General features: G+C 42.3%; 1 protein-coding gene across 17 annotated transcripts in view; it reads right to left on the reverse strand.

Annotated features, from left to right (window-relative positions):
• Positions 1 to 20799, reverse strand: part of BCL2L13 (BCL2 like 13) — a 231199-nt gene that overhangs the window by 179586 nt on the left and 30814 nt on the right. The gene's annotated exons all lie outside the window — the stretch shown is intronic.

Below are 20799 nucleotides of genomic sequence, written 5' to 3' on the forward strand. Positions count from 1 at the left end.
GAGCATCTGCCCTCTGGTTGTCAGTGCGTATCATAGCAGCCAGTCGTTTACCCGTTCAGTCTATTTGCATATTAGGCTTTTATTATATAGGATATATATCTATCTATATCTATATATCTATATATTTACATAGGTTATATAGATATAGATATAAATATAGATATCATGCTATTAAGCCTCCATGTGTTTGACTGTTTTTGACTTTTTTAAAAAATATATTTTATAGATTTTTTACAGAGAGGAAGGGAAAGGGATAGAGAGTTAGAAACATCAATCAACTGCCTCCTGCACACCGCCCACGGGGGATGTGCCCACAACCAAAGTACATGCCCTTGACTGGAATCGAACCTGGAACCCTTCAGTCCACAGGCCAACGCTCTACCCACTGAGCCAAACCAGTTAGGGCTTGACTTTTTTTTTTAATATATTTTATTGATTTTTTATAGAGAGGAAAGGAGAGGGATAGAGAACCAGAAACATTGATGAGAGAGAAACATCAATCAGCTGCCTCCTGCACGCCTCCCACTGGGGATGTGCCCGCAACCAAGGTACATGCCCTTGACCGGAATCGAACCCGGGACCCTTGAGTCCGCAGGCCGATGCTCTATCCACTGAGCCAAACTGGTTCTGGCGACTTTTTTTTTTTTTACTGCAGTTGATTTCTAGTTTCACGCCACTGTGATCCTAGAAATAATTTCCATTTTAGGATTGCTTTCCCTTGTCCCATAGATTTTGGGTTTTTGTGTTCTCTTTCATTTCTTTCAAAATATCCTTTGATCTCTTCATTAACATCATTGTTAACTCATTCATTGTTTAGTGACATGTTCTGCAGCCTTAATGTCGCTGTGTGTTAAGTTTTCTTCTTGTGATTGATTTCTGGTTTCATACCATTATGGTCAGATAAGATGCTTGAGATTTCAATCTTTTTAAATTTACTTTAACTTGTATTGTGATCTGCCCTAGAAAATGTTCCAAGTATATTTTGCTGCTTTGGGTTGGAACTAGTTTATCATTTAAGGCTGCATCTCCTTGTTGATTTTCTGTCTGAAAGATCTATCAAATGATGTCAATGGGGTGTTAAAATCCCCTACTATAACTGCATCATTGTCAATCTCTCCCTTATGTCCATCAAGATTTGCTTTACATATATAGTTGCTCATCTGTTGTACTATAAACTCTTGTTGGATTGTTCCCTTGATCATTAGTGTCCTTCATTTCTTACTATAACATTGGCTTTAAAATATATTTTATTAGCTGTAAGTGTTGCTACACCAACATTTTTCTTGTTGTTAATCCTCACCTGAGGATATTCTACCATTGATTTTTAGAGAGTGGAGGGGGAGAGACAGAGAGAAAGAAACATCAATGTGAGAGAGACACATCAACTGGTTGCCTCTCACAATGCCACCAAGGCACGTGCCCTTGACCAGAATCAAACACTTAGCCAAAACAGCCAGAGCAGCTTTTTTTTTTCCTTTTCATTTGCATGAAATATATTTTTCCATCCCTTTACTTTAAGTCTGTGTGTATCTTTCATTCTGAGATGGGTCTCTAATAGACAGCATATACATGGATCTTGTCTTCCTATTTATTCAGCTATCCTATGTCTCTTGATTACAGCATTTGAGGCATTTACATTTAAAATGATTATTGATAGGTAATTATTGCCATTTTATTCTTTTCACAATGCCTCTGTGTTGCGGTTGTCCTCCTCCCCTCCTCTCTCCTCTTCCTTCCACTCCCCCTCCTCCTCCCTGCTCCCTCCCCTTACACCTCTTCCTCCTTCTTCAAGCAGGCCCTTCAACATTTCTTGTTATGTTGATTTGTTGGTAACAAACTCCTTTAGCTTTTGTTGTCTTTTGATAGCAGCATATAAGTCATTTATAGTTAACATGATTACTAATAGGCACATATTCACTGCCATTTTATTCCTTTCACTATGTTCCTGTGTTGTAACCCTTCTTCCCCTCTGCCCACTCCCACTTCTTTTGTGTTATATTTTTATTGACTTTAGAGAGGAAAGGCGAGGGAGAGAGAGAAACATCAATGTGAGAAAGTAACATCATCAATCGCTTGCCTCCCTCCACACCCTGTGTGGGGATGAACCCGCAACCCAGGCATGTGCCCTGACAAGGAATTGAACCAGTGTACAGAGCCATACCAAGCAGGGCTCACCTCCTTCTTCTTTTTTCTTTTCTTAATCCTCACTCGAAGATGTTCCATTGATTTTTAGAAAGAGTAGGAGAGGGAAAGACAGAGATAAATATCAATGTGAGAACAACACATCGATTGGTTGCCTACTGCATGTGGCCCAACCAGGGCCTGGACAGAGGAGGAGCCTGCAACAGAGGTGTGTGCCCTTGACCGGAATCGAACCTGGGACCCTTCAGTCTCTAGGCCAACGCTCTATCCACTGAGCCAAACCAGCTAGGGCTCCTCCTTCTTCTTAAAGGAGGCCCTTCAACGCTTCTTGTAATACTGGCTTGGTAGTAACAAACTCCTTTAACTTGTGCTGGGAACCTCTTTATTTCTCCTTTAATTTTAAATGAAAAACCTTGCTGGGTTAAGTAGTCTTGGTTGTTGGTCCTTGCTTTTCATCACTTTGAATATTTTATGTCATATCCTTCTTGTCTACAGTTTCTGTTAAATCAGCGGGCAGTCGTATGGGCACTCCCTTGTAGGTAACTAACCTGCCTTTCTCTTCCAGCTTTTAAAATTGTTTTTTTGTCTTTAGTCTTTGCCATTTTAATTATGATGTGCCTTGGTGTGGGCTTCTTTGGCTCCATCTTGTTTGGGAATCTCCACCTCCTGGACTTATGTGTCTTTTTCCTTCACCAAGTTAGCAAAGTTTTCAGTCATTATTTCTTCAAATAGGTTCTCAATACCTTGCTCTCTATCTTCTCCTTCTCATAAAACTGTCAGCTGATTTCAGGCCAGAAGGGATTGGCATGAAATATTCAGTGATGTAAAGCAAAGACCTACAACCAGGACTACTTTACCCAACAAAGCTATCATTTAAAACTGAAAGAGAAATAAAAAATTTCCCAAAACAGAAAATTTACGTGAAATGGTAAAGGGTCTTCTTTAAGAAGAAAAAAATGATAAAAAATATGGACAATAGCATGGCAATAAATACATATCTATCAACAATTGAATTTAAAAAACAAAATAAACAGAACAGAAACAGACTCATAGATACAGAGAACATTTTGATGGTTACCAGGTAGGAGGGGAGTTATGGGGTTGAGTGAAAAAGATAAAGGGATTAAGCAGTACAAATCAGCAGTAACAAAATAGTTACCCAGATGTAAAGTACAGCATAAGGAATCTAGTCAATAACATTCTAACAACTATGTATGGTGTCAGCTGAGTATGAGTTTTAATGGGATGATCACTTAGTAAGTTATATGTCTAATCACTGGGGTGTATACCTGAAACTAATATAATATTGTATGCCAACTGTAATTGAAAAATAAGAGAAGATTTTAATTAGTTAATTCATTAAAAGGTGGACGATAACAAATAAATATTTTAATAAAAAAGAAATATGGAAAGAAAAGTCGAAAAAAAACAAGATGGCGGCATAGGTTAACGCCGGAGTTTGCTGCCTCGAACAACCACTTCAAAAATACAACTAAAAGATGGAATGGACATCATCCAGAACCATAGGAAGGCTGGCTGAGTGGAAGTTCTACAACTAGGAGGAAAGAGAATAGCATACCGAGACTCAGAGGAGGTGCAGTGCAGAAGTAAAATACTAAGGTGCGGAGTGCATGCTGAGTGGGCTGGCGGCTGGGGCGCGGTTGTCTGTTTCAATTCGGAGGGAGTCTCAGACTCTGAGCTCCAGATCCGGGCGAGTCTCTAGGGACCCAGACTCAAACGGGAGAAGCGGGACTGTCTGGCTTCGGTCGGAACTCGAAGGCAGCTTTCTCTCCGAGGTTTGCAACGGTTGCTGGGACTCTGAGAGGCAGAGCCCCCGGGGATGGGACTGAGAGCAGCCATAACTGCTCGCTCAGCCTGCCCTGTTGATCCCCTGGGAACGCCCTGCCCAAGCCCTGCACAGAGCCATTTGCTGGGTAGCCTCAGGCAAAGGCTAGATTAGCACCTCCCTAGAGGACAGAAGTTCTCTCACTGCAGACACAGCTGATTCTCACAGCCACTTGGCCTGGAGGTCAAATCCCCTCTAGTATTACCTACAACAATCAAGGCTTAACTACAACAAGACTTCGCACAAAGACCATAGGGAGTGCACCAAGAAAACATAAAAAAATGTTGAGAGACAAAGAAACAGGACGAAAATGTCAGAAATTGAAGATATAGTGCTCAAAACCACACTTTTGAGGTCTTTCAATAATTTTCTAAAAACTGCCGATAAATGTAGTGAGATCCTCACGAAATCTAATGAGACCCTCGATGTTGTGATAAAGAACCAACTAGAAATTAAGCATACACTGACTGAAATAAAGAATATTATACAGACTCCCAACAGCAGACCAGAGGAGCGCAAGAATCAAGGCAATGATTTGAAATGCGAAGAAGCAAAAAACACCCACCCCAAAAAGCAAAATGAAAAAAGAATCAGAAAATACGAAGATAGTGTAAGGAGCCTCTGGGACAGTTTCAAGTGTACCAACATCAGAATTATAGGGGTGCCAGAAGATGAGAGAGAGCAAGACATTGAAAACCTATTTAAAGAAATAATGACAGAAAACTTCCCCTACCTGGTGAAAGAAATAGACTTACAAATCCAGGAAGCGCAGAGAACCCCAAACAAAAGGAATCCAAAGAGGACCACACCAAGACACATCATAATTAAAATGCCAAGAGCAAAAGACAAAGAGAGAATCTTAAAAGCAGCAAGAGAAAGAAACTCAGTTACCTACAAGGGAATACCCATACGACTGTCAGCGGATTTCTCAACAGAAGCTTTGCAGGCCAGAAGGGAGTGGCAAGAAATATTCAAAGTGATGAATACCAAGAACCTACAACCAAGATTACTTTATCCAGCAAAGCTATCATTCAGAACTGAAGGTCAGATAAAGAGCTTCACAGATGAGGAAAAGCTAAAGGAGTTCATCACCACCAAACCAGGATTATATGAAATGCTGAAAGGTATCCTTTAAGAAGAGGAAGAAGAAGAGAAAGGTAAAGATACAAATTATGAACAACAAATATGCATCTAACAACAAGTGAATCTAAGAATCAAGTGAATAAATAATCTGATGAACAGAATGAACTGGTGATTATAATAGAATAGAATCAGGGACATAGATAGGGAATGGACTGACTATTCTTGGGGGGGAAAGGGGTGTGGGAGATGCGGGAAGTGACTGGACAAAACTCATGCACCTATGGATGAGGACAGTGGGTGGGGAGTGAGGGCGGAGGGTGGGGCGGGAACTGAGAAGAGGGGAGTTTTGGGGGGAAAAAAGAGGAACAAATGTAATAATATATAAAGCTCTCGCTGGCGCCAATTGCACACGCGTGTTTCTATCTGTCATTGTGGATTGTGAATTTGGTTGACACTTCTATTATAGAGAAAGGGTGAATAGTGATATTAAAACATTCTAATTAATTTGTTTTCAGTGTGCAAAAATCCATGCACTGGTCCTCTAGTTGCATAATAAACGTAATACTTTGCCATCTAATTTGATAACAAAATAATCTATACTCCATTGAGCCTTAAAAACAGCATATTTTAGACATAGCTGGTTTGCCTCAGTGGATAGAGAATCGTCCTGCAGACTGAAGGGTCCCAGGTTTGATTCCTGGTCAGGGCACATACCCAGGTTGTGGGCTTGATCCCCAGTAGGGGGTGTGCTGGAGGCAGCCAATCAATGATTCTCTCTCGTCATTGATGTTTCTATCTCCCTCTCCCTCTCCTTTCCTCTATGAAATCAATAACAATATATTTAAAAAACAAACAAGCAAAAACAGGATATTTTAAAGTTCACTTTTCTCTTTTAAAAAAGAAAGGGAGAGAGAGAGATAGAAACATAAGTGATCAGAGAGAATCATTGATTGGCTGCCTCCTATATGCCCCACACTGGGTGTTGAACTCACAACTTGGGCATATGCCGTGACCAGGAATCAAACTGTGACCTCCTGGATTATATATTGATGCTCCTAACTGCCCTCCCCTACCAGCCTGGTTGCCCCCAATGGCCCTCCCCTGCCAGCCTGATTGCCCCTAACACCTTACCGGCCTGATCTTGCCCCAACTGCCCTCCCCTGCAGGCCTGATCATCCCTACCTGCCTCTGTCTCAGCCCCCACCACCATGGCTTTGTCTGGGAGGAAGTTAGACGCCCGGAAAATGGCCGGTTGACCCGGTCTAATTAGCATATTACCCTTTTATTAGTATAGATAGATTATATAGGATAGGATTGCTTAAATGTGGGGAGCCTTTTTCACCAGGAGGAGATGCTCTTGGCAGACAAAAACACATAATCCCCATATCTGGACTGATAGTCAGCCATATGCACTATACTGCCAAAGTGGTTATAAAATACTGAACCGCTTTCTTACACCTTACACCAAACAGCTGTTGCCCTTAAAATCCCTCATCAGCCCCCACCTTAGGTTCTGCCTTCATAGTTCATCCAGATTAGGTTCTGACTGGTCAGTTTCTATGCCAGTCAGCGTCAAAAGCTCCTCCTCCTAGGCAGCCATTGGCTGCTCAAACTTCACCCAGATTAGGTTCTAATTGGTCGGTTTCTATGCCAGTCAGTATCCAAACCTCCGCCTCCTAGGCAGCCATTGGCTCCTGGCACTTCACCCAGATTTGGTTCTGATTGGTCGGTTTCTATGCCAGTCAGCATCTCCAGGCCTATCTCTGGGCCTGATCAAAGAGGCAGGACTGATCAGCAGCCCGGTGGAGGCCCAGAAATAGGCACAGCTGCTGGTGAAGCACAGAGAGAAAGGGAGAGGCAATGGCTGATAAACAGCTGCCACTGAGGCTGCAGATCAGACCGTGCCTCTCTCTCTGCAGGCCTCTCTCCGGGGCTAATCTGCAGCCCCCTTGGCAGTCAGTGCTGGGTCTCTGCCCAAGCACTCTGGGTTCGTTTATTGCCACTCTGAGTTGCCATAGCAACCCAGCACTGACTTCCAGTGCTAGGTCGAGTCTTCAGTTGTTACAGACCCTGGCTCCTTATATATATAGATATAAACTTGCTTAATTAGACCTGTTTTCTGATTTAGCTAAACTTTTCCCAGCCCAGTGAAGTACCTCAACTTCTCTTTCAGATAACTGTCAGCAACACAGCAGTAAATATCAACACGAAGCAGGTTATTATTGTAGATCATGCAAGGAGAACAAAGGGTAAAATATTTAACTGCAGCAGTGTTTGACTATATTCTGCACAGTGAGAAAACCTGAAGTCATTTTCAAGGTCCACCATTTTTTACTTCTTTTCAGTTGGGTCAAGTTTCTAAACTTTCTAAATCTCCGTTTTCCAGCTAATGAAAAGAAAATAGGATTCTACCGAGTCTCCTATCTACCTACTCCAGGACTTCTGTGAGGATCAAATGAGATGAGGCATGGGAAAATGCTTTGCAGACATTTGGTTAAAGTGTAAAATGTTTGCACCTGGCTATAAAGCAAGTCATGTTCCTGGGCTGAAGAAACTCCAAGGAGACTAGTCGCTAGGGAGAGGAAGCTGGCTGTTGCTACGTGACGTCATTACCCAGCGCCCACAGTGACCTTTTTTGGGCTGGGTTGAGCTGTGGGCCACATTTTGTGCCATGGGGTCTTGGCAGTGTTGGCTGCAATTTGGTGGGCTATTGCTCCGAGGTGGTGGCGGGGCCTGTGTCCCACTTGGGGGAAGCCAAGTGTTGGTTTGTTGGCAGTAGATCCACGATGCCGTTTCTTTTTAAATGGCCAGTGCACGTCATGGCAGCTCCTACATTGAGCATCTGCCCCCTGGTGGTCAGTGTGCAACATAGCTAACGGTCAGACAGACAGACATCAGCCATGGTTGGGTAGTCCAGTAGTCAGAGCATCATCCCAATATACCAAGGTTGTAGGGTCAATCTCAAGTAGGGCACATACAAGAATACACCAATGAATACACAAATAAGTGGAACAATAAATCGATATTTCTCTCTCTCTAAAATCAATAAGTAAAAAATTTTTTAATTAAATAAAATAAAATCATAGGTATCATTGAAACATGATTGTACAAAAAAACTTGATATTTCTATGAAAACTAAATTCAACATTTTGGGAAGTTACTTCTTCAAATACCATTTCATCCTGGCTCGTTTTCTCAATGGTTAGAGCGTTGGCCTGTGGACCAAAGGGTCACAGGTTCATTCCCAGTCAAGAGCACAAACTTTGGTTGCAGTTTCCCTGACCGTTGAGAGCACATGCGGGAGAGAGCCAGTTGATGTGTCTCTCTGGTATCAATGTTACTTTCCCTCTTTCTCCCCAACCCCTCCTCCCTCCCTTCTACTCTCTCTAGAAACCAATGAAGAAAGTATCCTCTGGTGAGGATTACAAAAATCAAAAATCAAAATCAACCCTTTCAGCTCTGGCTGGTATTGCTCAGTGGTCAGTGCATTGGCCCACACACTGAAGGATTGTAGGTTCAAATCCTGGTCAAGGGCATGTACCTGAATAGGGGTGCATGCAGGAGGCAACCAACCAATGTGTCTCTCTCACATCAATGTCTCTGTCTCTGTCTCTGTCTCTCTCTCCTCCCCTCCCTCCCTTCCATCTTCTCTAAAAATTAAAAATTAATTAAGCCCTAGCTGGTTTGCTCAGTACACAGAGTGTCGGCTTGTGTTCTGAAGGGTCCCAGGTTCAATTCCAGTTGAGGGCACATGCCCGAGTTGTGGGCTCAATCCCCAGTAGGAGGCATGCAGGAGGCAGCCAATAGATGATTCTCTCTCATCATTGATGTTTCTATCATTCTATCCCTCTCCCTTCCTCTCTGAAATCAATAAAAATATACTTAAAATAAAAAATTTAAAAAACACCCTCAAGTGAGAATTAACAAAACACACACACACACACACACACACACACACACACACACAAAAACATTTCAAATTGGATATGAGAGAAACAACTGTAGAAAAATGGGGCGGGGGGGGGGGAGAAATCATGAAAATCTATAATGACTCTTTAATCAGATGATTTTATAAGTGTGTTTATGTGCTTACTGTATTTTAAATAAACATAAATTGGAAACTATAAACAACAGACCCATATTTTAAAAAAGCCTTGGCCCTACATCAAAATTGCTAAATAAACGTATATTTATTAACACTTTATTTTTTTTAATATATTTTATTGATTTTTTACAGAGAGGAAGGGAGAGGGATAGAGAGTTAGAAACATCGATGAGAGAGAAACATCGATTGAGCTGCCTCCTGCACACTCCCCACTGGGGATGTGCCCGCAACCAAGGTACATGCCCTTGACTGGAATCGAACCTGGGACCTTTCAGTCTGCAGGCCAACGCTCTATCCACTGAGCCAAACCAGTTAGGTCTATTAACACTTTAAATAAAATTTCTTATAATATCCTCCTTGTGTCTGATTCCCTCTTTAATTGACCATTTCAATTTAAGCTCCACTATCAGTAAAAGTGAACTAAGCTTTTATGTTAAACCAAAAATTTTATGAGTACTAATGACTTTAAAAAAAAAAAAAAAGGGCCCTGGCATGTGTGTCTCAGTTGGTTGGACATCAACCTATGCACTTAAAGGGTTGCTGGTTCGATTCCCTTTCAGGACATATGCCCAAGTTGCCGTCTTGATTCCCAGGAGGGGGCATGCAAAAGGCAGCTGATCGAAGATTCACTTTCACATCAATGTTTCTCTCCCTCTCCCTCCTTCTCTCTCTCTCTCAAAATCAATACAGACATATTTTTCAAAAACCTGAAGACACAATGGGGGGATAAGGACACATATGTAATACCTTAATCAATTTAAAAAAAAAAAACTGAAGACATTTAGACATACAATAAAGAACGTGAACATAGAAACATTTTAAAACTGAGTGAGCCCTAGCCGTTTTGGCTCAGGGCTTCGGCCTGTGGACTAAAGGGTCCCGGGTTCAATTCTAGTCAAGGGCACATGCCCAGGTTGCGGGCTCTATCCCCAGTGGGGGGCATGCAGGAGGCAGCCAATCAATGATTCTCTCTCATCATTGATGTTTCTATCTCTCTCTTCCTCTCCCTTCCTCTCTGAAATCAATAAAAATATATCTAAAAATAAAAAATTTAAAAAAGATAAAACTGAGTAAAAAAAATCACAAATAATTGATTACCACTATGTACAAACTATGTATATTAATAAAGACTAGAAAACAATAGAAAGTAAAATAATTGCTGTGTGAGGCTGGTAAAATAATAAATTAGATATTTGGTATCACATTTTCTTTAATGAGTTTTAAAAGTCATTTTGATGTAATTTTGTTTTTAGAATAGCAACCTAACGTGGGGTAGTTAAAATGATTCAATATGTAAAAATATAACACTCATTAGTTATATATAAACTTGTAAATTAGCATTGTTAGGACACCTTCTTTCATCGCTCCTACCTGCTAGAATGGCCATCACATTTCATCATTTCTAAATGCTCAACACTACCCTTTCTTGAACCAGAATGACAGAGGATGCAATAGAAATCTTTGGATGAGAATATTTAAGATGATGATATTACATCTAATGAAGAAAAATGATTCAGTCTCTAGTAACTATTTTAACGTTCATTTGGCAAACTATTTAAAGAAGGAGAACCGAGATGGTGGCATAAGTACTCGCCGCCTGCCATAATCACATCAAAATTACAACTAAAATACTGAACAACCATCATTCAAAATCATCTGAAAGCTGACTGAATGGGAGTCATACAACTAAAGAAGAAAAGAAACAAGTACATTGAGACTGGTAGGAGGGGCAGAGGAATGGAAGTGGCTGGTCTGGCACCCATGTGTGCTGTTTTTTTAATGGGGAGGGAGATCGTCTCTGTGGAAGCCACCCGTGAGGAGCAAAGGGTACCAGCCCCTCACCAGACCTCCCAACCCAGGTTCCAGAGCTGGGAAGAGAAGTCCCCGTAAATATGGGCTGTAAAAACCAGCGGGGATTGGGGTTGAGTGACATGGAGGCTACCGGAGACTCAGGTGTTCTTTTTAAAGGCCAGCGCAGGAACTTACAAGTTCCTACTTCCTCTGAGCTCCAACGTCAAGTGGGTGGTGGCTCTGAGGAACCCAAACACATACAGGTAGGAACTGGACTGTTTGGCATCGGGGCAGGAATTCAGGGTGGCTTTCTCCCAGACAAGAGTGATCGCAGGGGTCATTATTCCTGTGTTAGGATCTCCCCTGTCGAAGGGCTAACTGGAAGCAATATGTGAGTCTCCATCAGCAAGGAGCACACTGCTCTGCCCTGGGGATTCCCTGAGACCAACCCCATCCAATTTGCAGCCTCACCAAACCTGTTTGCAGTGACTTTTCCATATGAATGGCCTGTCCTGGCTCAGGCTTCAGACTTTGCTAAAATCTCTCAAACAAGCTGAAGCTGATGATAGTGTGCCCCAAACCAATCAATAAAAGGCCCAAGACCCAGCACTAGCACCAGCCTGCCTTACTTCACAGCTGGGCCTCCCCTGGGCACCTCCAAGCCCAATACAAATAGCTCCTGCAGCCCCATGCAGTGGCTAACTTTGCATTCCCCTAGAGGCCCTATAGCCAGTGGACCCAGTGGACTGCTTGAGACCATACCAGATTACAACTCTACACATCCACAAGCAACATACTCAAGGGGCAGGCTCAGTAAGCACTAAAGCAAATCCTGCTCCATAGGGGTATTTCCTGCACAGCAGCTCTCCCAATGTAGTTGCAGCTGGTCCTCACAGCCAATTGGCCTGGAGGCCAACTCCTCCCAGTGATGTCAACAGCAATCAAGTCTCAACTACAAGACTGTGCACACAGCCCACAAAGAGTCACACCTAGAGTGCCCAGCTGACTGGAGAGGCTGAGCCACTGGGCCCTACAGGACACGCACTACACAAGGCCACTCTACCAATTCCAGGAGACATAGCAACTCTACTTAAAACAGCCAAAATGTAGAGACAAAGAAATATGTCACAAATGAAAGCAAGAAAACTATTAGATAGAGTTCAAAACCATGGTTACAAGGTTACTCAAGGATCTTCATGAGACTGTCAAGGATCTCAGTGAGAATATCAAAGACATGAAAAAGGACTAGTCAGAAATTAAGTATACACTAACTGAAATAAAGAATAATTTACAGGGTTTCAACAATAGAGTAGAGGATTTCAAGAATCAAATCAATGATTTGGAATATGAAGAAGCAAAAAACACCCAATCAGAAGAGCAAAAAGAAAAGAGAATCCAAAAATATGAAGATAGTGTAAGGAGCCTCTGGGACAACTATAAACCTACCAACATTTGCATTATGAGGGTGCCAGAAGGAGAAGAGAGATAGCAAAATACTGAAAACCTATTTGAAGAAATAATGACAGAAAACTTGCCCTACCTGGTGAAAGAAATAGACTTACAAGTCCAGGAAGTGCAGAGTTGAAAACAAGAGAAACCCAAAGAGGCCCACACCAAGACACATCATAATCAAAATGCGCAGGGTTAAAAACAAAAAGAGAATCTTAAAAGCAGCAAGATAAAAACAGTTAATTACCTACAAGGGTGCTCCCATAGGAATGTCAGCTGATTTTTCAACAGAAACTTTGCAGGTCAGAAGGGAATGGCAAGAAATATTCAAAGTGATGAATAGAAAGGACCTACAACCAAGATTACTCTACCCAGCAAAGCTATCATTTAGAATGAGGGTCAGATAAAGAGCTTGACAAACAAGAAAAAGCTAATGGAGTTCATCACCACCACAACAATATTACATGAAATGTTGAAGGGTATTCTTTAGGAAGAGGAAGAAGAAGAAGAACAGGAAGAGGAGGAGGAGGAGGAAGAGGAGGAGGAGGAGGAGGAGGAGGGGAAGGAGGAGAGGAGGAAGAGGAGATAAAAAATATGAAAAATAAAATGACAATAAATACTATCAACAATTGAATCTTAAAAATCAAAATAAAGGAACAAGAAATCTAATGAACAGGAGGTCATGGTTCAATTCCTGGTCAGGGCACATGCCCAGGTTGCGGGCTCAATCCCCAGTGTGATGCCTGCAGGAGGCAGCTAGTCAATGATTCTCTCTCATCATTGATGTTTCTATCTCTCACTCCTTCTCCCTTCCTCTCTAAAATCAAAAAATATATATTTAAAAGAAATCTAATGAACAAAATAAACTGGTGAATAAAATAGAATCAGTGGCATGGAAGCATGGAACAGACTGACAAATCTCAGAGGGATGCGGGAAGGAGGTGGTGGGGGAGGGAAGATATTAACCAAGGATCTTATCTATGGACACAGACAGTAGGGTGGTGAAGGCCTGGGGCAGGGTGGGAACTAGGTGGAGGTGGGCAATGGGGGAAATAAGGGGGATACCTGTAATAGTCTCAACAATAAAGACTTAAAAATAAAGAAGTATATATACAACTTCCCAATACAAAGAATTGTACTAAAAACTATCAAATATAAGAATTCAATGTTTAAATCTAATAGCATTGAAAAAAGGCAATCCAAGCAACTAAACTGTATTATAAATTTAAAAATAATTATGTAGCCCTAGCCAATTTGGCTCAGTGGATACAGCATCGGCCCGTGGACTGCAGGGTCCCGGGTTCAATTCCAGTCAAGGGCACATGCCCAGGTTGAGGCAACCAATCAATGATTCTCTCACAGCATTGATGTTTCTATCTCTCTCTCCCACTCCCTTCCTCTCTGAAATCAATAAAAGTATACTTAAAATAATAATAATAATAATGTAATTCTAATCTGTCTTATTAAATATAAAATCTCTAAAGACACATGTATTTCTTTTTATTTACATGTACTTAGCAGATCTGTACCTGTACCAAAGGCAACCATTTAAAATACCAAGCTCTTGCCCTAGCCAGTTTGGCTCAGTGGATAGAGCGTCATCCTGTGGACTGAAGGGTCCTAGATTGGATTTTGGTCAAGGGCATGTACCTTGGTTACAAGCTCGATCCCCAGCCCTGATCAGGGCGAGTGCAGGAGGCAAACAATCAATGTGTCTCTCTCACATTGATGTTTTCTTTCTCTCTGTCTCTCCCCCTCCTTTCCACTCTCTCTCAAAAACCAATGGAAAATATCCTGGGGTGAGGATTAACAACAAAAGTAAAAAACTTTTAAAAATAAAATATCAAGATTTTTTTAAAAAATATTTTTTTATTGATTTAAGGGAGGAAGGGAGAAGGGGAGAGAGATAGAAACATCAATGATAAAAGAATCATTGATTGGCTGCCTCACTGGGGATGGAGTCCACAACCTAGGCATGTGCCCTGACTGGGAATCGAACTGTGACCTCCTGGTTCATAGGTGAAAGTTCAACCGCTGTGCCATGCTGGCTGGGAAAAATATCAAGCTTTTAAAAAGCATTCAAAGTAGTTGCTTCTGGGAATGGATCAGGGAATGGAAAGAGAGGAGAGGTTATTCCTTAAAAGCTTATTGGTATTAAAAAAAATGAGGAGAGGGTCAAGATGGTGGCATAGGTAAACTCCAGGACCCACCTCTTCCCATAATCACATCAAAATTACAACTAAAATACAGAATGACCATCATTCAGAACCACCTGATATCTGGCAGACTGGAAATCCTACAACTAGAGAATTAAAGAAGAAACCACACTGAAATTGATAGGAGGGCTGGAGGTGCAGAATGTGTGGCATTTTGTTTGTTTGCTTGTTTGTTTGTTTTTAAAGAATTTTTGTGAGTTTATTTGAGCCAAACTGTCGACATATGCCGGGAAGCAGAACCTCAATGAATTGAGATAGTGCTCCCTGTTTGCTTGTTTTTAAATATATTTTTTATTTATTTGAGAGAGGAAGGGAGAGATTAAAAACATCGATGATAAAAAAAAAACAAAAACACATCAATGATGAAAAAACAGTATGGAGTGTCCTCAAAAAATTAAAAATGGAACTCCCATTTGACCCAGTAATCCCACTTCTAGGACTATCTCCCAAGAAACCAGAAACACCAATCAGAAAGGATATATGCATCCCTATGCTCATGGCAGCACAATTTACAATAGCTAAGATTTGGAAACAGCTTAAGTGCCCACCAGCAGATGAGTGGATTAAAAAACTGTGGTACATCTACACAATGGAATACTACGCTGCTATAAAAACGAAAGAACTGTGCCGGGGTCCAACCCCAGCAGGTCCAGGGGTCCCCAAAGGTGTGGATGGAGTCGGCAAAGAAGGAATGACACAGAGACAGCGTTCAGTTGATCAGCAGCCTAGCCAGGATCTCTAGCCAGGATCTCCAGCCAAGTTCTGGTCTGGATCTCCAGCGAAGTTCTGCTGTTTATTGTTTTGTTACATCCGTATTTATACCAGTTGATTTTAATCCTGTCAATTTCTATTACAAAGGTTAGGGCGTTTCTTATCTCCATTCCAGGGAGTAAAGATTATGTAGCTTAAGCATGATTGTTTGTAGTGATTAACTACCCGCCTGGCACTTAGTTAAGGAGTTTCATCCCCTCCCTGACTTCAGGGAAAAATTCCTACCTGGGGAAACAACCTTTCTAGGAGAGGCATCCCCTCCCTGACTTCAGGGAAAAATTCCTACCTGGGGAAACAACCTTTCTTGGAGAGGTGACCTTGGTTAAAACACACAGCGCTAAGGGGAGCAAACATATTAAGAACAGTATGCTATATACGCCAGGTCCCTTGAAACATATGCTGTGCAGATGTTTCTTTCCTGCAGCGACTGTGTCAAGCAGCAAGGATGGACCGGCTTCCGGCAGAACTGGAGAAACTAAGATGGTGGCAAAGGTAAACACCGGGAAATTGTCGCCTCACACAACAATTGAAAATAACCGCAAAGGACAGAGCAAACATCATCCAGAACAACAGAAAGGCTGGCTGAGTGTAAATTCTACAACTAGAAGGAAAGAAAAGCACGCTGAGAGCCAGAGGAGCTGCAGAGGTGAAGTGCAGAGGTACAAGTGCAGAGGTACGGCCGGCTCGGGCGTGCGCGAGTAAAGGGGGTGGCACCTGAGGACGCGGCTGTCTTTTTGAATCACAAGCTCCCGACTGCTCTGAACTCCGGTTCCGGGAAGTCTCTGGGGACCCAGGACTCATACGGGGAGAAGCTGGTCTGTCGGGCAGCGGGCGAACTTGAAGGCGGCTTTCCCTCAGAGGTGCTTGCAGCAATTAGCGGGTCACTGAGACCCACGACTCCGGGCGGAGAATCAGCCATAGCTCCTTGATCCGCCCTTTGATTCCCTGAGACCCCGCCCCACCCAGGCTGCGGCAGAGGCTTTTGCATGTGAATGTACCTAACTGCAGACGAGCCAGGCAGACCCGGAACTTCCAAGAGAAGGCCCAAGGCCCCGCAGCGGCTTGCATTGCTTCACAGCTGAGCCTCTTCGTGGCTCCTGCTGTGTGGCCTCAGGCAGAGGCTGAATTAGCACCTCCTTAGATCCAGGAGCCACTGTACCCAGTGGTCAGAGGGGGACCATCCAGACTGCAACTCCTCAGATCCATAAGGGACACACTCAGGGAGCAGACTCAGTGAGCACCAAAGCCCCACTGAAGCAAGTCTTGCCCCAGAAGGGTGTCTTCAGCACAGAAGTTCTCCCACTTTAGACACAGCTGATTCTCACAGCCAATTGGCCTGGAGGTCAATTCCTCCCAGTGATCCTACAACAACCAAGGCACCAAGAGTGCACCAAGAGTGTCCACCCCAGGTAACTGGGGAGGCTGAGCTACTGGGCCCTACAGGACACCTGGCGCGCAGGGCCACTCTATCAACACAGGGAAGCTGCCAAAATGCGGAGACAAAGAAACAGGTCACAAATGGCAGAAATGGAGGAAAGCAAACGATTGGATATAGAGTTCAAGGCCACATTTATAAGGTTTTTCAAGAATTTTATGGAAACCGCCAATAAATTTAATGAATCCCTCAATAAGTATAGTGAGACCATGGAGGACATGAAAAAGGACCAACTAGAAATTAAGCATACACTGACTGAAATAAAGAATAATTTACAGAGATCCAGCAGCAGACAAGAGGATCCCAAGAATCAAGTCAAAGATTTGAAATACAAAGAAACCAAAAATACCCAACCGAAAAAGAAAAAAGAAAAGAGATTCCAAAAATATGAAGATAGTGTAAGGAACCTCTGGGACAACTTCAAGCGTACCAACATCAGAATTATAGGGGTACCAGAAGGAGAGAGAGGGCAAGATATTGAAAACCTTTTTGAAGAAATAATGACAGAAAACTTCCCCTACCTGGTGAAAGAAATGGACTTACAAGTCCAGGAAGCGCAGAGAACCCCAAACAAAAGGAATCCAAAGAGGACCACACCAAGACACATCATAATTAAAATGCCAAGAGCAAAAGATAAAGAGAGAATCTTAAAAGCAGCAAGAGAAAGACAGTCAGTTACCTACAAGGGAGTACCCATACGACTGTCAGCTGATTTCTCAACAGAAACCATGCAGGCCAGAAGAGAGTGGCAAGAAATATTCAAAGTGATGAATAGCAAGAACCTGCAACCAAGATTACTTTATCCAGCAAAGCTATCATTCAGAATAGAAGGTCAGATAAAGAGCTTCACGGATAAGAAAAAGCTAAAGGAGTTCACCACCACCAAACCAGCATTATATGAAATGCTTAAAGGTATTCTTTAAAAAGAGGAAGAAGAGCCGAAACCAGTTTGGCTCAGTGGATAGAGCGTCGGCCTGCGGACTGAAGGGTCCCGGGTTCGATTCCGGTCAGGGGCATGTGCCTGGGTTGCGGGCACATCTCCAGTGGGAGATGTGCAGGAGGCAGCTGGTCGATGTTTCTCTCTCATCGATGTTTCTGACTCTCTATCTCTCTCCCTTCCTCTCTGTGAAAAATCAATAAAATATAAAAAAAAATAAAAAATAAAAATAAAAAATAAAAAAATAAAAAAAAAGAGGAAGAAGAAAAAGGAACTCTTACCATTTGCCACAGTATGGATGGAACTGGAGAGCGGATAAATACCACATGATCTCACTCATTTGTGGAATATAATGAACAACATAAACTGATGAACAAGGACTGATCCAGAGACGGAGAGGCATTGATTGGACTGTCGGGACTTGGAGGGAAGGTAGGGGAGGGTGGGGGTAAGGGGGAAAGATCAACCAAAGGACTTATATGCAAGCATATAGGCCTAATCAATGGACATGGACAACGGGGGGGTGAGGGCATGAGCGGGGGGGGGGGGGGGGGGGGTAGAGGGTAATGTGGGGACAAGGACACATATGTAATATCTTAATCAATAAAAAATATATTAAAAAAAAAAAACACGAAAGAACTCCTACCATTTGCAACATCATGGCGGGGAGGAGGATTAGAGATCAACCAAAGGACTTGTATGCATGCATATAAGCATAACCAATGGACACAGACAGTAGGGGGGCAAGGGCATGTGCTGGAGGGTGGGAGCAGCCAGGGAGAGGTTAATGGGGGGAAAAGGATATATATGTAATACTTTCAATAATAAAGAATTTAAATTAGAAAAAAAATCAATGATGAGAGAGAATTATTGATCAACTTCCTTCATGCCCCCTACTGAGGACAGAGTCCAAAACCCAGGCATGTCCCAGATAGGGAATTGAACCATGACCTCCAGGTTTGTAAATCGATAATCAACCACTAAGCCACACCAGTTGAAAGTATGCTGATTTTTAACAAGGAGGGATATCTTGGCTGTAGAGTTCCCCTGTGAGGAGCAAGGAGTCCCAGCCCAACAGCAGACCCCTCAGTCTAGGGTTCTAGTGCTGGGAAGAGAAGTCCCTATAACTTCAGGCTGTAAAAACCAATAAGGAGCCCTAGCCGGCTTGGCTCAGTGGATAAAGCGTCAGCCTGCGGACGGAAGGGTCCCAGGTTCGATTCCGGCCAAGGGCACATACATGCCTGGGTTGCGGGCTTGATTCCCAGTGGGGGACAAGCAGAAGGCAGCCGATCAATGATTCTCTCTCATCATTGATGTTTCTCTCTCTCTCTCCTCCCTTTCTCTCTGAAATCAATAAAGAAATATATTTAAAAATACCAACGGCATACTTCACAGATCTAGAACGAACTCTCCAAAAATTCATCTGGAATAAAAAAAAAAACCAAATAGCTGCAGCAATCCTGAGAAAGAACAAAGTAGGTGGGATCTCAATACCAGATATCAAGATGTATTACAAAACCACTGTTCTCAAAACTGCCTGGTACTGGCACAAGAACAGGCATATAGATCAATGGAATAGAATAGAGAGCCCAGAAATCGGCCCGAACCAATACGCTCAATTAATATTTGACAAAGGAGGCAAGAACATACAATGGAGTCAAGATAGTCTCTTCAATAAATGGTGTTGGGAAAATTGGACAGATATATGCAAGAAAATGAAACTAGATCACCAACTTACACCATACACAAAAATAAACTCAAAATGGATAAAGGACTTAAATGTACGACAGGAAACCATAAAAATTCTAGAAGAATCCAAAGGCAACAAAATCTCAGACATATGCCGAAGCATTTTCTTCACTGATACAGCTCCTAGGGCGCTTGAAACTAAAGAGAAAATGAACAAATGGGACTACATCAAAATAAAAAGCTTCTGCACAGCAAAAGAAACCATCAACAAAACAACGAGAAAACCCACTGTGTGGGAAAACATATTTGCCAATGTCATATCTGATAAGGGCCTAATCTCCAAAATTTATAGGGAACTCATACAACTTAACAAAAGGAAGATAAACAATCCAATCAAAAAACGGGCAAAGTACCTAAATAGACACCTTTCAAAAGAGGACATTCAGAAAGCCAACAGACATATGAAAACATGCTCAAAGTCACTAATCATCCGAGAGATGCAAATCAAAACAACAATGAGGTACCATTGCACACCTGTCAGATTGGCTATCATCAACAAATCAACAAACGACAAGTGCTGGAGAGGATGTGGAGAAAAAGGAACACTTGTGCACTGCTGGTGGGAATGCAGACTGGTGCAGCCACTATGGAAGACAGTATGGAGTTTCCTCAAAAAACTGAAAATGGAACTCCCATTTGACCCTGTGATCCCACTTCTAGGAATATATCCCAAGAAAACAGAAACACCAATCAGAAAGGATATATGCACCCATATGTTCATAGCAGCACAATTCACCATAGCTAGAATCTGGAAACAGCCTAAGTGCCCATCAGTAGATGAATGGATTAGAAAACTGTGGTACATCTACACGATGGAATACTATGCTGCTGTAAAAAGGAAGGAACTCTTACCATTTGCAATGGCATGGATGGAACTGAAGAGCATTATGCTAAGTGAAATAAGCCAGTCAATGAAGGAAAAATACCACATAATCTCACTCATTCATGGATAATAGAGACCATTATAAACTTTTGAACAATAATAGATACAGAGGCAGAGCTGCCTCAAGCAGATTGTCAAACTGCAGTGGGAAGGCCGGGGAGGGTTGGGGGGCAGGAGGGAGGAGGGTAAGAGATCAACCAAAGGACTTGTATGCATGCATATAAGCATAACCAATGGACATAAGACACTGGGGGGTAGGGGAGGCCAGGGGATTGTCAAGGGCGGGGGGAAAAAAAGGGACACATATGTAATACCCTTTGTAATACTGTAAGCAATAAAAAATAAATAAATAAATAAATAATAAATAAATAAATAAATAAATAAATAAATAA

The sequence above is a fragment of the Myotis myotis genome, unplaced genomic scaffold (assembly GCF_014108235.1).
Source record: "Myotis myotis isolate mMyoMyo1 unplaced genomic scaffold, mMyoMyo1.p scaffold_m19_p_3, whole genome shotgun sequence".
NCBI lineage: Eukaryota > Metazoa > Chordata > Mammalia > Chiroptera > Vespertilionidae > Myotis > Myotis myotis.